The following is an 18,708-nucleotide window of genomic DNA, read 5'->3' on the forward strand; positions in this document are numbered from 1 at the left end:
GCCTGCCAACCTGATTTGAATACACACTGTGTATGTGCGCAGGACGGTGGTAGAGTGGTCAATAAAATGTGCGAATAAAAAAACCAACAAATTCACGCTTCAAATCTGCCTTCATTGCGTTGCAGTGAATCGACATTTACACACGTCTCCCGGGGTACGGATCCTAATCCTACCGAAACTGACAGCAAAAGCTACAGAATTCAAACGGACTGATCCTGACCAGTGTAGCCAGCACAGCAGAAACATACGCGGAAAAATTATCTAATATCCAACAGAACAAGTTTAATTTCTTTTGGTGCGCTAAGGTACCTTTCGAGTCCAGGCTCACCTAGATTGCATGATTATGTTTCAAGTCGAGACCGGCCCTGGTTGTTTGTATGTGAAATGCTTTTGCTCCATTTATTTCTTAGCCTGGCGCTCGTTAATTTTTCGCTCGGTTTGAAACTGGAGCCACCAAAACCGGGAACCGGGACGAACGGCGGCACATTTACTTAACGAGTACTGAGCTGTGTAATGCTTCCTTGTGTGTCGTTTGAGTGCTGTCTGCCGATAAATACCCATTGGTCTTGGGGCTAACAAAAACCGCTGTCGTCTAACACAGAGGCAGGATAAGAAAGGTTTTTTTTTTTGTCTTCGTCCAGCTGGATCGTAGGATGGAGTGGTTTTTGTTTTTCGCAGTTTGTAGCTCAAAATTGTCTCTCTACACAGTTACACAAGTCTCGTATGTGCACGCGTGGTGGCGTTCGACAGGCAATGCAAATGAGTCCACCAGGAACAGATGGTAAAGGGTGCGTAATGTAGCTGAACTAATAATCTGGATAAACTAAGAGCTTATTGCGTAACAATTATGCGTGGGAAAAAAGGACGTCAGTAAACAATTGCCGACGGGAGTCACAAGATTGTTATTTTAATGACCGGTACGGCACATGTTTTTACCGGCTAAAAGAATGGTACGGTGGTAAATTAAAACACGCAAAAGACACCTTCAATTATTGTCACATCTTGTAATTATTTTCCTATCCCTTCAGCTGTCAGTTTTAAAATGAAGTCATCTCAAACACATTTATACGCGTGTGTCATTAAGTCACGCATTGCATTGTAAGTGGTTTTTAATCATTCTGTCCACCAACAAATTGGTTTCTGTAGCATTATTTTACACCTGTTGGGCACGCGTAACAACCCCGCGACCCAGCAGCGATAAAAATGCACATTACATAAAAGAAACAACAGCAAAAGTGCTGATCTCAAAGATCAAACCAATTATCGGTTGATTGAGGAGACCTCACGGGGTTGAACGCTGGTCGATGGAATTCGCAAATCGCTAACAGTGCTGCATGGGTTTTTGAGGCGGGTTTTTTTGTTGTGGCTGGTACCGATGAGATGAGCTTATGAGGATACCGAAAAAATGGCGAATGGTGATAATGCATAAAGAGTCAACATTAATGGACGAATTGTGTGTGATGCATGGAGGTGTTTATAGAAAAACGTTTAAATAATCGCTTGTCAATTAGAGAGCTAAAATACTATTTTACTATTCATTTAATGTAAATAAGTCTTCAAATAGTTTTAGTTGATATCTATGTTTGTTTGGATTTTTTTTAAATATTCTACTAAAACCGCTTGCAATCAATAAAAATAAGAAAACTATTTCATTACTCTACCAGTTATACCGCAAAACGGTAAGCAAAAATGGTAACGCAATCGTTTCCTCTCTGCTCGTTCCTAGACTTGCGCTTCAGCTAATTAACATTTCAAATAAACTGCATCCGTCGCATAAATCAAGCAAAGGGGGCCTCCTCATCAAACCAAACGCACGCGTTTGCCACCAGACAAAACATTAGTTTCGAACCAGATGAATGTACCTTCCCCACCGACCATAACTCCCTCCCATCCTTACCCATTCATTGACACGATGCGGAATTATGTATGTTGGCAAACGGTGGTAATTACTGAGATTGATTTCGTCTGAAACGTTCTGCATCTGGGCCCTTGCCTTCTGTCGCACATTGGTGTGTTTTGGTTGGTGTGTGAGCATACCAACCGTGTGGTGCCTTCATTTGGTAGCCGTCACCGAAGGTCTTACCGGTGGCACAATACTAAAAACGATCGACGAGCTTGTGCGCACGATCTTCGCAATCCTCGCACATTGCTCGACCCAGCCCCCGATCTCCCCGTGAGCAAAGGGGAGGTTCGTTAATCATAACTCGGTCGCACCGGTCAGCCATCGTCGGAATGGGCATAAGACATTATGTATAATAACAGTCACATTAAACGAAAGCAAATTAATTTATTGCAACACACCGCGTCGTAGTGACCGGTGACAGGTCGTGGTTGACTTAACTGGCTGACAAAGTGACTGACTGACTTATATACTAGCTTGTGGTGCTGACACAACACAGGCTTTGGTGGAAAAGCAAGATATGGATCGATAGATATTGCTGCTCTTTTTAAGGAAGCAGAACTAGTTCTTCTCAGCATCTGCCAATTATTTTGTCCCAAATAATACAATGTTTCAACTTCAGACGCACTCAAAAAAATGCTCTCTGCGACTGCTAACTTTTTCAAACGAACCAATAGAAACACATTTGTTGAAAAGTTTCACCACTGCATTGCATTGTTTGAAATATTTCACGGCTCCACAGAGCTGCGATTGCCTACCTTGCAAGGGTAAACATTCAATCGTTGTTGGCGAAAAACACCTCCAACCGCCGATTTCACCTTTACTCGCACCTGTCTACGATCAAAACAAATCCGATCGTTCGCTTATCACAGAACACGCTCACTCTCTTTGGCTCCAAACGCTCAGGCACGTTGCACTCACTCTCGCGCGATTAGTTTTCCCCACCGAGCGAAGATTTTCCACGAGTGACCAACGCCTCTCTTTCTTTCGTTGTTTAGCGTTCCACACAATGGGGCATGTTCAGTTTTTGCACCCCTTTTACGCGAAGCATGATCATCCCCACGGTACCAGTATGGTGCCGATCAGCTGGTCGTGAAGGAGCTCTCCGGCGGTCTAAGTACCGCTACAGCTCAATCGCACATTCGATCGATCATCACGGATCGTGTACGGGTCGCTTACGTAACAGGCCCAGGAACGGTCAGTACACTACTAACACAGTTTCCCTTTCTTTCTCCACGTTCGTTCTTTTCATTCTCGTTTCGTCGTTATCCACCGACACCGCTCAAGCTTAAGTTTCTGTTCACTTTCCTTTGGCCGGGATTGCGCGTAGCCCGGTTTTCCTCCATGCAGTCGAGTGTGGCAGTAAACGAGTTTTGCTTTGTTCTGCCCCAGTTCAGCGTGTTCAGCGACAGCACTTAAATGTTCGCCTACCCATCATCACCATCATCATCATCATCGTCTGCAGCAAGTAAAAGGATTCAGTTCAACCAGTGAATGTGTGGTGTACCGAATGAGTGAATCTTTTCTTTAGATAAAAATTGCCCTTTATAACACATTGCCCACCTGTGAGGTTTATTGGATCGAAATTTTACCCATGGGCAGATTTTTCTTACGTCCAACGTCATTTTTCTCCACTGATTGGTGATAGCAAAAACGGCCATCGCCGTATTTCGATCCACCTCTACTTGTGTGTAGCCGGTTTCGTTATGCCGTCGTTTCAATTGATTATTTATTGAACTCACGCGTAACGCTGTGCGGGTTGTGCAGCGGGACAAGCTTTTCCAGACAAACTAGTTCGTTCGTCCAGCCCCCAAGGCCATCGTGATCGCTTGCCAGGAGACGGATCAGTGAAAGCAACAAAACTTCCTTACGTGTTTGAACTGAGCGTGAACTTTAGAGTTTGTTTTGATCCTTGCATAAAGGGCTGAGTGAAGTTTTATGTTGATGACATTTGCAGGATGTTTTTGGGTCCTTTCTTTATACTTAATCGTCTGTAACATTGCATCTTTTACACTATTTTCTTGATGATTGCATCAAATTTTATTAAAAGTTTTTCCATGTTGCCGTTCACTGATGTTCAGGCTAGGTACAATCCAACACTAGTTTGAAGCGATTTCTTTCTTCAAACCGAAATAGAGTATCCTACAACGGATGGGCTTGGACGTTTCGCTGATTTCTATACCGTCATCTAAGTACGTAGTTCTATTTTTGACGAGGGTTTGTATCTTTAGAGGAAACCACATCCTGAGTGAGCTTGACGGCATCATATCATGCTCTAAGCTGGGTTTCGTGGGCCATGGTACTGCCTTGTCATCAGTTGTAAGTCGTTGTGATCCCTTACAACGATATATCATAATTTGGATGTTTCATAAAACTTCGTCAATGACGTTCGTTGCTATATTTGTTCATCCATGCTCCTGCTAAACCATTGTCTTACCAAAACTCAAAAATAATACTCAGGTAAACATCATGCCCGCCCCCCAGAAGATTCCAAATAGAAACGTAAGGCGATATTCCATCCTGCGTCCAAAAAATTAGGTCGAACTGTCCTATACGCTAGAGGTGTGCGTCCAACGCAAAATGATAAGACGATCTCCTAAGGAGCCGTGCAACCAGGGATTTAAGGACACTTGGGGGGTGATGGAACAAAAGAACCTCCCAAGACCATTGGTGTCCTGCGATCTCGGCCAATAACCGTTTGCGTTCTTTATTCTTTGTAGCTCTGACGACTTTTTTTCTTCTTCTATAAATAACTATACTGTCTTTTTGTTTTATTGTTTTCTCAGTTATTACTTTACTATGTTTGATCATATTTACCGGTTGCATAGGCGTAGTATTAGAATCAGTCTTCAAACGACAGGAGCGGGAATCGAATTCCGTCTGCGTCAACAAACAGGACTACACTGACACAAGATTAACTATACAGCTAAGTGTAAATTAAAATAACGAAAAGCAGGAAGTGGCAGAGCAAGACTTCGCAGAGAGTTGTAGTGCCAAAGAAGTGCCAAAAAGAAGAATGACCATCAGGCCTCTGATTAGGACCTTTGGACATCAAGTAAAATCCACAATCAGCACTGTTTGAAATTTTCGAAACAAACTACCAAGAACTTCTTTGAACTCTTTTCCATTAAGATGCTATTCTGAGCAATCAGGTCGCAGGTTCCAAGGACTTTTACCAGGTTTGATATCCGTAGATATCTTGGAGAACATTCGTAATTATTTTCCAATTATAAACCGACAGGCTCACTTGAGCACTTTGGTATTTTGGAAACTTGATCACGCTTTCGATCTTCTATACATATTATTCTCTTTAGATACTCCTTCTCGTCTGTTGCTTTATGTCTGTTTGATTTCTACTACAATTTTTATGTTAACGTCTCGCTAGCAACATAAACAATCCGACTGACCTGCCGTATTCGTCTTCAATCCACTCTTAAACTCTTCTTTGTACTAATTCCTTTGTTGATTCGAAGATATTAAGTGTCATTTTTAATGAAAGGATTTATAAGATTTAATTTGAAGAATCTGTTACTAAATAATAATTGATTAAAATAACAGACGTTTTTAACGAAAGCATCCTGGAAAACTTCAAACTACTTCCTTTTTCCTTGTTAGCATATTATATTACAAAACTTACAGTATAGAATGTAAATCAAATAAATTCTCTTTAAAACAACAACAAGCCCTTTCGCTACCTTTTCTGAACTATTGCTTCAAGCGCCGATGCTCCAAACACAACCAACGAGTCATTGTCGTCGATATGATTGTGATACTGCATCGTCATGTGCTATTAACTACTCACCACACACGCCCAATGTGCAACACACACCTGCGCTTGGGACACTTCAAAGGAGGAAAGCAAAACACCCATAAACACCCTGGGTGGGGGCATAGCAATCGCAGTAAAAAGTGAAAAAAGGCAAAAAATGCTCCTTAAAATAAACCACCCCCGTGCCGTGTGCGTGTGTGTGTGTGTACCCGTTTGTTTGTATGAAGCACAACGAGAGTAATAATAAAATGCCAATAAATTAATTTACGCTCTCGCCGGTCAAAGCGGTTCCGTCGAAAACCAATGGACACCAGCGAAGATGATCGTCCTCGTCCGAGGGAAGGAGGGAGAGGTGTGCTGTGGTGGGATGGCCGGTGTTGTGCCATGAAATGTTGTCTCATTAGCTAATAAGTTTCGCGTCAAGGGTGTTGTGCGAATAATATTTTGAACAGCAGAGAGGCTGATGGTGTATCTATTTGATTTTCGATTTTTCACGTACGATCACACACGGTAGAGGCAGAACAGAGCGCTGGTCTTACTTGCTGCGATCTTCTTTTTTTATTTCCGTTTTCTATTTCGGATGATTATCCCTCGTAGCAGTTTTGAACGAAAAAAAAAACAACGGGCGAACCATTACATTGCTTCCGTTTTCCGGCACGATCTGGCTCGGCAGCCTTCATCGGTTCAGTGAAAGAGAAAAGCTCACATCGTTTTCCTTCGAGTGGCCTCGCCTTCTAGCAGGTATAAAAAATATTTCCCACTCATTGATCAAAATGAAAAAAAGCTATAAACATAAATAAAACCACAAAAAATAACTTATCAGATCGGCACACTGCGCCGTAAACAAACTCTTGGCACTGTGGAGAGGCGATGAGCCAACAAACGGCAACGAATCAGACACACAAAATGTTAGCCTTTAATTGGATTATTAGACATTATGTGTAAAATGTGCATGAAAATAGCTCACGCATGGCACAACATAGTACAAAAGGCATGAAGTCAGTGAATCACATAAACTAATGACTACCAAACTCCAAACACAGTAACAAAAAAACTGTGGCAATCGGCCACCAAGTGCCGTAGGAAAACCGCAAACGCTCCTACAGCCACTCCAATGTGGCGCCGCGTGGCACCTCTACCAAACAGATGCCAAATGCTCCCATTTTTTTTTGTCTGCAAAGTACCGACCGTTTGCATATACGTGTACATCTGCTTTGTCGGTGCAAACGGTCGGTTGGATGAGATGGAGGCAAAGCGATGGTTCGCATAAAATCTACCTGTTCACCTGTTGTAGGTCGCCACAATGTACTTTTCCCTTGTATGGAAAGGTTTTCACCCACTGACGACACTCTTACATCTGGAGCGTTGTCTTGCATTAAAGCGATTGTGTTGTGGCTTTTTTCTTTGCACCTACGCACCCATCTGCATTCCGATGGATGCAACCGAAGCTGGCTGCAGTAAAGATCGAATGAATTGAACCACTTTTTTTCACATCCCTTCCTACAAACAGCATCATCGTTCTTCGAAAGGGAAAATGCTTTGAAAAATTGCACCTGCAGTACCGTGGAGACCTAAACACTCACGAGATGTTACGATCTGGTAGCTGCCCATGCCCGTTCTACGCCGTACGACAGGTGCAACGTAAGGAATGTACGGCATACAGAGTCCGTAAATAAAAGAGTAAACTGACTTCAAAACAAAAGTGAAGTAATAGGAGCAATCCGAACGGCAATGGGGATTGGTTCCCGGGTGAAGAGGGAACACTCACACACTCGCACACGGTACACACAAACCGAAGGGGGAGGATGGGTGGCCGTTCCAACGAGAGCGAAAGTTATGTTGCGTCGTTACCGATGCAGAGCGCGTCTATAGAAGTACGCGCAACGCACGCCGTCAACGTCATCGATCGCGGCTGGCGGTTGCCTAATTGAGAGGCCGAGAGCACGCCAAGGTTAGCGGACGCGGCTTTGGTCGGATGGATCCAATTGGGCGCAACTAATCGTGTCGCAGTGGATCGAATGTCAGGTGCTTTCGCTTAGATGGTTGTGCTGGTTTTGACCGATTTATGTTTTCTTTGTCTGCATCCTTTTGATCTGTATTTCAGTTGTTGTCTCTAGCAAGTTTTTTGGTTTTTGATCTTGAAGCTTAGGTTTTGTGTTTGGATAAATTTTGAAGATCATGAGACGTCCAAGTCAATGACAAGCACAGATGATCCTCGTACCAGGATTCATCCTTATTTTAGTGATCCGATCCGATTAGAATACAATCCAAGAACCGAAATTGAAGAATTGTTTGTCCTAACAGTCTTAAGAGTATTTTTTTTATTAATATGGACAGTCAGCACTATTGCTATCCTACCATCCCTTACCACTGGATAAAACCACATTTGATTGTTTCTCACTATTGGAAAAAGAAATGCTTAACAACCTGCTAGGTCAAGCCGGCCATCGAAAGGCTTACTAGACTTGCTGATACCACGTAGTCGGATAGTCAGTCCTTACAATGTGGCCGGATGTTATAGAAACTCCAGTCTGGCAGGCCATGAGAAGACCGGTGCTGTTGTCGCCAAGTCAAAATTGGAGTCCAAATTGATACAAATGCTGTCATTCACGCATCGACGATCGGAGAGAGCTTTCTGATTTTTGCTAATGAAGGAAAAGCGTGGCCGTTTTTCGTTCCACATCTCAGGACTAAAGATCAAATCAACCGTCCAACATTGAAGATGATCCTAGGCAGACGGTCTGGCCTTATTGCTCCCTAGGCAAGATTGAAATTGTTACAAAAAATCCTCATTCCTTGGGATCATTGTAGAAGTGTAGAAGTAAAGCAGTTTCATCAATAACTGTCAGTAGTAAAATCTTTTAGAAGCATTAAGTGATCAATACCTAGGGTTAATCAATCACTAAGGCTTCACGAGGCTTAAAAACATGAGGACATACATTTTTACGATAATCTTGCTTTTTAGGGTAAACATTTTTAGGGTTTACATTGTCCATTATTAGATAAAAGACGAAATCATCTCGTAATAATGTTAAATGTCGAGAGGATATGGTAGAATAATAAGTAATATCATATGTTAGCGCCATTCAGGATGAAAATAATTGTAAACAATGGTCTCAAACTCTATCAGGAATTTAGGGAAAATAATCCACTGACGCAGGGTAGAGAGTTGTGCGAGAATTTATTACGATCAGGAAGAAAGACCTTGAACAAATTTCCAGTACTAAGAGTCCATCAGAGCCAAATCTTGGGAAAAAACTGCTAATACCAGCTTAACAAATTCCTGCTATTTTTTTGTGCTAAAAAGAGGACAAATCCATAATCTTCCATTCCAAAATCTCCCTTATTTGGATTAAAAAACTGCTTGGGGCTACCGGCCATCTGACGAAACACCAGTACTTGGTCTTAATACAACCAACTTAGTTTCCATCTCCAAACTCAAACCAAAGCTAGCATGCAAAAAAGCTAGCAAAAAAAGGGTAATCACTCGCTTAATTATGCGGTGTAAAAACATAATTCCTTTCCAAATGTGACACCCATTTAAGATACGGATGTTTATGACCATACGCGCGCATTTCCTCACTGTGCAAACAACCTTCCCGTCAGTCAAGTGCGTTTCAGCAATTAAAAACTAAAATCGTTTCTTCATTTTACCGATGTCACGTCGACCTCATCGACAGTCCTTTCGCTTTGTAATCGAGTTGTAACACTGCATCCCGCCCGGGGCCGGCGCGAGCAGCACGTTAGGTAATTGGAAATGCAGATTTTATGCATTCGCGGGTCCTTGAGCTGCATCACAGAAAGCAAACAGAGAGAGAGAGAGAGAGAGAGAGAAACGAGAGACGAGAGATACTGACAGCTAAGGCAAAGAAAAATGGAGTAATGCTGCTTTCATCTCGACGGTCCGTGCCGGATAAATACCTGCATGCGATAAACAAATAAATGATCCCAACGCGTGCCGATTGAATCATTCGCACAGAAACGTTACGAAAAATTACATCGAAAACTGTAAGCAGTGCTGAAGGGCTGATTAAAAAGAAAATGGTCCCATTCAGTGGACGCTTCACGATTTGTCGACGATGGTCCATAGGACGCTAGCCCGAAGGTCAACGATGCATTCTGTTTTCCATCCCGACAACACTTCTATTCAAACAAGCGTCTTGGAAAAGTGTGCTGCTGCAGCAAGCTGCGTGGAATGCAATCGTGCAGCGAAAAGAGAATGCGATTCGATTTATGTAATGAAACGCGGAGACAAGAGTCAGCCGTTCAACTGGATGTGTATAACATTGTCCGGCCGGCAATCGTTTGATGCATTTTCCTGCGGCCCTAGGCGCGATTGGGCGACACCGGTTACGCGAGGGTGGGCTGTGCTGGCCGTCTTAATAAATATGTTTTACAGATCACCGTTGGGTGGGAAACAAATGTTAAATAAGCTATAAAGCGAATCGTTTTAAGTTGTGTGCTATAATTAAGTTTGTGGTGATAGTGAAGAAAGGCAAAATGGAAACTGGATTCTATCTCTTTAATGGGGTTTGCTTCTTCAACATGCTGTTTGGTGATGATGATGATGGTTATTTTATACTCGTTTTTGTGTGAGAAATGCTTCAGCATAATATTCAATAAGTCGTTTAGATTCGTTTTTGTGGCATTAAAAATGCAGTTCATGCAGTTCACATAAGCAGGAAAGAAAAATATATTCCATCGATTGATGCAAACCTTCACGGTCGACTATCGCTGCCATCTACCGCAAAGGCTCGATCCGCACAGTTTTCATTTTTTAAAATTCATATTGCTTCTATAACCCATAGTCAAATAATAAACGCCTCCGTATTACTTCATCGGTAGCCTCAAAGACGAAAATTAAGTCAACATATAACACAAAACTACTTCCGTACGTCGGACAGTGGACATAATTTTTTGTTTTCAAGTTTTGCTGCTTCTGCTGCCGGATGTGCTTGATTAATAGTGGACGCTGAGATTAGGTTTACTTTTTGGGGTAGGTTTACGACCCATCGCAAGACGACGGCCATGAAAACGTTCTCAGCGAACCATGAAGAGATGCCAACCGTAAACTGTCTTCCTTTTGCTTTGTTTTCTTGGATGTTCTGTGTTGTTACGTGAAGGGTGAGTAAATAGTGAATAAAAATAAGCTTTTTGTCACAAATTCTTCTACCACGCATGAAACATGATTTCTTCTAGCTTCCTGTCAAAATTAGTAAGTACAGCGATGGAAAACAATCCGAAAATGGCAACAGATCCAGTGATCAAGCTATGTCAATAAAAGCTTGATTTAATCGACAGCTACTTCCTTACTCTTAAATATTATATTTAAAGATTACAATCATAGAAAATTTATATATTTATTTTAGTATGACGGCTCTACGCCGTATTGTCTATAAAAAATACAAAAGATCAAACAAAGCATGTAGAATGTCATTTAATCATAGTTCAACGAAAAAAGAAATTCAAAATGGTATTCAAAATGGTACTCCAGAAATTGGAGGTCAAAGGACTACAGGCCCACCAGACATGATCAAATTAATCAGCCTAAGGAAAGCCAATCCGATGTGTCAAGAAGCCTGCCTTTTGCCTTAAACTTCTGTGATCAGAAAGAACCATCAGTTGATTGAGAGCCAACTGTTTTTTGGTTTTCGAAACTGTTTCCAAAATATGTACAGATTGTTTTAACAAAAAGCATTCAAACTAACCCGGCAAACAGGGCTTCAATTTCTAATCTGATATCGAGAAGAACTCTGTGGTTTTACTTAATGATGTCCAAAAATTTACGTCTTTCACTTGTATTCTATTCGTGTGAATGCCATTACAGTACTCATTCTTTAGAGATTGTGTTGCTTGGTGCCTTTCTGATGATAAGAATAAACCACCAGGTTCTAAGGCCTTGCGGCCATCAAATTACTTAATAGACTTGCTGATACCACGTAGTTGGATACCAGTGCGAAGTGCGAAGACCGGTGCCGCCCCAAGAGTCTGGCGAGTCTCATTCACTGGAAAAAAGTTCAATTCAGTAGATAGCTAAGAGGAATTCATCAGTTCTTTTTGACCAAGTTCATGCCTGGCGTATGTGAGTTGATCATGATAAATGCTTTGCACCGTTGCGCTTGTGTGATCATCTATCTTGTTGGAATTGTTTACTTGTACCTAAGATAGGTGAAGTTTTGGACGAAATTTGGTAAATCAGCCCTACGAAAATCAGTGTTTGTGTTCAGAAACTGTGTCAGGATTGAAATGAATAATGTGTTTGCCTGGTTGTTCGCCAGCTTCTATATAGGTTCGTTACTTTCCTAGGATACAGTGGCATATCACAAGTCAGAATTGGACTAAACGATGGCTAATGGAAGTCCTGGAGTTTTGATGGAAGTGCCTCGTCTTGATAATATTTTTTTTTTAGATAAAGCAGAAAAAATTGAAAAGAACTTCATGGAGTTTAAAGCTCCGCTAAGTGTTGAATAATACTGCCAGGTTTTAATGATTCTCGTATGCTCTTCTGCCGCACCCTAGAAATAAGTCATTTGAATCGATCATCCCTCTTTCACAAATAATCACTCAATACCGCTCAACCGCGACCGATAGATGATGAACACAACGTCTCAATTAGTAATCATGACACAATTTTCGCCCACTTCAACTACCCCTCCAACCTTGCCGGTTTCATAAACGTCCCATAGCTTGGCTTGCGTCCTTCCGTCACCGTTGAGGAAATCTGGGCCGATGTGAAAGGAAAAGTAAACTCCCATGCGCATTGGATTAATTTAATCCGCCACCGTTGAGGGCTTCCCTTAAGGAGCCCGTACCACTTCAACCATACGCTCACACCGCTGGTGCAGTGCAACGATGCAAATGCACCGAACGATGATGCATATAGCTCCATCCGCCACCACTCATTGCACACCGACACATTTGCGCACAAAACCGGAGTCCCTCGGCATAATTAGTTCGACTTTACCGTGACCGTCATCGGCTTGGTAGGAGGGAAAAAGCTTCACGCCGGTTGGAAAAATGCTGCACCTGATGCATGGACGAACGTCGCAAAACCCATCTCTTATGTCATCCATTTCGGTACCACTGCAATCCCGACAATCGACCCGGTTTGGCCGGTATGATTGAGCAGGACAAAAGATAGCACCCTTGATTAGCTGCACGATCGGCAAACGCGATCAACGATGGAGTGAAATGGTTGGAAAAATGTTGAAAAATCAATGAAATTAACACACGGTTTGCCTTATTGGCTCGAAAAACTGCAGCAAAGCCCAACCACTGTTCGGTGCTGATGGCTATGACGATAGGAAGGATGATTGATGGTGAACGCACGCTTGGCAGTTTATTTATTTATTTCTTTTTTCCTTCATTCCTATAGTGAGTTTTCCGCGAGTGCCTTTCTTCGCCGAGCGCATTTAACCGTTTTACCCTTTTTCATTCGTCATCGGAACGTGTGCCAAACAGTGTGCCCGTTCGGTTCACGTTCGTTCGGTGGGTGAGTGTGAAAACATTTCCAGTGGAAATTAAACCACCGATGCGAGGAATCAATTTGAAGATGTTTGCCTAATTTATGCAACCCAACCCCTCCCGGGGTACGTGTGGTTTTGATTTTGTTTTTTTGCGGCGATCAACGTATTGAGACACGCATACTGCAACACACAAAAAAACATACTATCTTCAAAATCATTGCAATGACAGTAGAAAAAAAAACAAAAAAATCCAACTTCTAAAGATGTAATAATCACTTAAAATATTGACAAAAAGTCCTTGCAGTCCTATTACCGAACCACCGTCACAATCGACCGCTCGCCACCTTGACACATGCCATTTTTTGTGCTGCAGCAGTAGTAGCAATCTTAACTACGCTGACCCACTTTGACCGGTGCTCGTGCTTGTCTGATCCATTGAATCTTCTACCATCCCCCCAAAAGCATCCGCGTGATGCGATTGTCACGAGCGCTGTATTCGATGGCAAATGGATCAGCTACAAATGGGACAACTGCAAAACTGCTCGTAGTAAATGCCCTTCCGTTCAGGTGCTGATCTGCAAGCTGCGATTGACACTTTTCCCATTTCGGGATGAGACTTGAGTAGCGAACTGTGGGCACTTGTGCATGGCGAGGGACTTGAATTGCCACATTGACAGAGCGAAAGTGTACGAGCGTAGTGTACAGCAAGTGCCTTACAGGAGACGAGTCTCCTAGTGACGACGCAGGCACAATGCACCCGTGGCCTTGGGTGAATCATTTACAAGCCTCATGGCGGGTGTTTTACGAGGGTTTGGTTTTATTTTTATTTTATTTTACGCACCTTTCCGATCGGCACCTTTATCGGTGGTTGATAATTGAATTGAGTTTTATTGAAATCGACCCCAGTTTACTATAGAAAGCGGCCACCAAAGGCTGTGTCTTGCCAGTCAGCTTGTTGACCACGTAAAAAGGTGGGTACGACCACTAGCTCCCGTCACATTGCCGCTTTCTTATCGTTTTGGAGGGCGCTCGCACTAAAAAAAAAGCTCAATTACGCCAAGTCGGAAGAAAATCGAAACCCCGAAAAGGTTCGTCGCTTCACCCACCGTTCAAGTCGAGTGATACTCTTTGGACAGGCACAACCATCTAGTGCGTGCTGGTGCATGAATGCGGGTGACGTTGTTGAGGAAATTGTACGCCACCAAACCATCGGCGTCCTCGTAACGATTGACCGGGTGGGTGGTGTGGATGCGCGGGAATGTTTGTTGTTGTTTTTCCTCGCACGGTTTGTTTTTCCACCACCACTATGGTGCAGGTTATGTGGCGTTTTTTTTTTTTTTTTTGCTCGGACAGTCCATATGGCACTTCACACGCGATGTAAAGCCATGCGCTGACCGGTAGAGTGTCGGTAGAGGAATTTTTAACGCGCTTTCGTGAGGATCGCCAGTTTTTCCTCTTGCGGTAAGAGAATTTTCCCACCCGGAGTTGGGCACACCGTCACCGTAAAGGTGTTTGTGTGTGTGTTGTGACGATACCATTACCGGGGTGGTGGTCATTCGCAGGCGTAACCGGGTTATTACAAATGACCGAACCGAAGCATCGACAATGGGACGCGACGCGAAATCAACCAATTATGAAGCTAGTTGTAAGGTCTTTTCTGGTTCGGTTCGTTGATGGTTTTCCGGTTACGAACTGCAGCGCATTCGTTGGTTGATAAAGAAAAGAGCAGCAAGTATGTTTGTGGAGTAAAGCTTTGTTAAAGCTTTACATAAATTTACAATCACTGAATAAATAGAACCCCGAAGACCGAACAGAGGATTTAGAACAAACCATATGAAAGATTTTTTTTTATTCTACTGCCAGCTTTAGTAGTTATAATGTTTTGTCTTGACCCTGAAACATGTTCTCAGACTAGCTTCCTCTTCCGTATGGCTGAGACAATAGTGAGAAGATTAAAAAGACGCCGGTGGGTGGAATTAATTATCCATTTTATATCCAAACTTTGGACGATGCACTCGGAGACCAAAAATCAAGTTAGCTAACAGAAGGGCTCACAAAGTATGGAAGATAGGTTTAATCCTTTTTTTTTTTTGGTTAATTTAATCATTTTTCACACACTAAAGTAAATCTGGGTGTAACTTTAAAATTGAGATGATTTATTTTTAACATCGCATTGTTAGTAACACAGGGTCCAGTGACGCAAACGATCACTGGTGTTGAGGTTTAAGTATTAAATAATTGAAGTTAGCACAACACTATTAAAAAAACACTATCCGAACTCATCCCATGTCTTTGTAACTGGTGAAATAGAATGCAATAATAGGAGCCGTATTAAATCTTGCAATTGAATTTCTACCTCCATTGGGATGATTGCTAGGCATCGCTCAAAATTGCTTAACAAATAGGAAAATTCAAATATCTTACGTGTTAACTGAATTGCCGCTACCGATTAAATCCGTGGCTAAACAATTATTAACCACCGGTGCAAAGGCAACAATCATCGTCATGGTTGCAAATGTAATGTTAAAGTAAGCCAAACATTTTATTTTTTTATTTCGGTGCAAATCGTTTCAGACGATGACCAAATACAACAGCTTCTCCTTGCAACTCTCACATCATCAACTGTCGAAGGTTAGATGCGTTTTCTTCTGCCTTCACGGCTGCCAAAACAACAGTGAAAAAAAAAAATCTCTGCCAAGCTGGGCATTAATGTGCAAACCCGTACAAACAGGGATGTGTCGCAAGAGACCGTCTCATATTCCGTTTCTAACCATTTTGTCCATTCCCGGTCGACTAGACCGAATTTCTGTGTTTTTGACTGCCTCCGTGGTGTCCTCCATCGCGATACGCTCCACGCAGGATTATGCTTCACCCGTTTCTACCGTCCTCCACACTCGACTTCTCATTCGACAGTTAACCATACAGTAAGGAAAAAGAGAGCTAACGGATGGCGCCTTATGACCTTGCCGCTGGGTGGTGGTGGTGATGGTGATCTGATGTGTTCAGCACGATCACGATGGCGACGCGCATTGATGACTTTTCCTTCCCGCACTGTCTGACGAACGCTTCGTCTGATGGTGTTAGCTGGAAGTACGGCCGAAGTGACACGAAAACATGACGCTTTAAGCAGGACGTGATTTCTAATTTTCCAACACTTCCATCGATTCCGTATGTCACAATGTCGTATGTCCGTATGGCAAGCTACAGAAGCAGCAAACAAAACAATGAAAAAACAAGCTAACCGCTTGATGAAAATGTGTACGAAAGCCCGTGCTTGCCGGCGAGCAGCTCCAATATGAGCGAAATTGGCAACGCACTATCTTAAAACACGGCCAAACATCTGCGGGTTTGCTAATGAGTGCCAGATTATCGGCACTGCGTAACATTAAAGCGATGGTTTCATGCACTTGTACGACATGTCAGTGTCGGGAATCGTCACAGCGGTTACGCTCATGGCTACGTGATGGTCGTTTATCATGCCGCACCGATTGCGGCAGCAGCATGGCGATGCACAGTTTGAAACCGGCCAGCATTTGTCAAGGATTTTTAATTAGTCTTTTTAGCGACGGACGATGTAATGCTTTGAATGGCAAGCAGGGGGATAAACAGGGGAAGCTTTAAAATGTACTTCGTCCTTTGACAACAATTAAAGGGAATTAGAAGCTTAAAAAGTTATCGATATTAAGGGTTGTTGTGTTTAACATTGAAAATTTGGACGTTGGGACACCCAATTGTTTGATATTTTACAAGATATAACTTTTTATTTTGAAGTTAAAAATTAATAGTATTCATTTAAGGTTTATTTAGTGTCAGCGGATGACATTTTGTTTGATACATTAGAATCAAATCAAAGTTTTTATTAAACGCATACGAGTCCTTTTTTAGTTTACTTCAAGTCAAGGGTCTATGTTCTCGTCGACCTGGCGTTTATATGCTCTCTGAGAGCCACAACAAAGAGAAATTTCGGAGGCTCGGAGATGGTAACGTCGTGTGCACTCTTCTATGACTAAGTCCAGATCCTGGCATTCGCTGATTACGTAGACATTTTTTTGATGATCTTTTAGGTAGCAGAAACCTCAATGGCGGATTCAAGTATGCGCGAACTGATCGGTCACGGAGGCCCCAAGCTGCAAAGGGGCCTCGAATTCACGAATAACCTCTTAGCCGGTCAGACCTGCTAAACAAACACTGTTTTACGAAGGGATCATGTACGGATAGGTTCTTTGAAGCTCCTTTGATAAGATAGGAGACTTCCTATCGTGGAAAGTTATCTGCTTAAAAAATGATGCCACGAAGGATAAAGCTTGAATTGCATGGATAATTTAATGCTCAAACTATCATTACATTCTCGGTGGCCTGGACTCTGTCAAAAACTGACGAAATCGTCTTATTTACATTTCATATTAGGGTTCTTGAAAAAAAAATTTGGAGTGGAGGACAATGCAGGAACAGCTCTGCTCTGTGCTGTGCGATGATCTCACTAGCGAGCTAGTCAGTCATGTCGTGAGAATGGCCCCGGATGATCCAGCACGTGAATAATATTTTTAGGCCGTCTAAATAGACATAAAATATGCGGTAGGACTAGATTGAGATAGAATGAAGACGAATAATTGTGTAGAGTGGGCCAGGAATTAGCAGGATATGAGCCAAATTGTGTGCCAAGGCATAAGTTGACAGTCAGGGTATTTGTTGACACGTCTACACTGTAAGGCTGTCCCAGAAATAGCTCTGTCTGCATAGACAGAAAATATGCAGTAGTTCTAAACGTAGATGGAACGTGGGCGCCAGGAATTACCAAGATATTAGCCATATAGTGAGTCAGGCTATTTGTCAAGGCTTCATTTAGTTAAGGCTACTTAAGAAAAGAATTATCTAATATCTAAAGGATTATAATGTAACAAGTCTTAGTCCTCTTATAAAATGCTTTCAGAGTAATAAAACTAGCTGTAATACGGCTGCAAATCAAATTTTAATGACACATTGTCGAACGGCAATTTTGTTGTTGTAAATAAGCATAAAACAAAGTTTGCAAGCAGCATGAACTTCAATTTGTAAACAGCAAATTCTAACCAAAGTTTTGACTTCATTCATCTTTTTCACGACTCGCCGACCATGAAGCATTCTTCCGCTATTTGCAAGCTTCCGCCCAACTAAACCAACACCCAGCACGGCACAAAGAAATTAGTGCCAACAAACGAAAAATAGGAAAACCAATTTTGCAACACGACAACCAAGAACGAAACCGTCTTCCTCACATAATTTGTTTAACCTTCGAATAATTTCCGAAAAAGTGCATCGCGCACCAAAACAGTTCAACGAACGGCCGAAAGGCAAGGGAAGTACACTGAAGCGTACCGGGTGCGTTCTATCTCATGCTAAGTACAACAATCTGAAACCTCACCCATTCCCCCCATTTAGCATATGTGGGCAAAGGCTTGTAACCTGTGGACTACTATCTACCACTCACAACCACTCACAGAAAGCCCTACCATACCGGTGTGACTGAGTAACCAACGCACTAGGCCAACCACGCTGAGACGTCTCTCGCAACAACACTTAAGCTCCACAATACC

The 18,708-nt window shown here is 42.4% G+C and overlaps 2 protein-coding genes across 2 annotated transcripts in view; both read right to left on the reverse strand.

Moving 5' to 3' along the window:
* LOC126565807 (angiotensin-converting enzyme) overlaps positions 1 to 18,708 on the reverse strand; it is a 76,423-nt gene that overhangs the window by 32,438 nt on the left and 25,277 nt on the right. The gene's annotated exons all lie outside the window — the stretch shown is intronic.
* The window catches only part of LOC126564110 (ribonuclease Z, mitochondrial), a 346,473-nt gene continuing 333,180 nt past the window's right edge, over positions 5,416 to 18,708 (reverse strand). Inside the window, exon 7 of the mRNA XM_050221043.1 lies at positions 5,416 to 5,425. The gene's annotated coding sequence lies outside the window, so the exon portion shown is untranslated. The remainder of the gene's footprint in view (positions 5,426 to 18,708) is intronic.

Source organism: Anopheles maculipalpis, chromosome 3RL, assembly GCF_943734695.1.
Source record: "Anopheles maculipalpis chromosome 3RL, idAnoMacuDA_375_x, whole genome shotgun sequence".
NCBI classification, from domain to species: domain Eukaryota; kingdom Metazoa; phylum Arthropoda; class Insecta; order Diptera; family Culicidae; genus Anopheles; species Anopheles maculipalpis.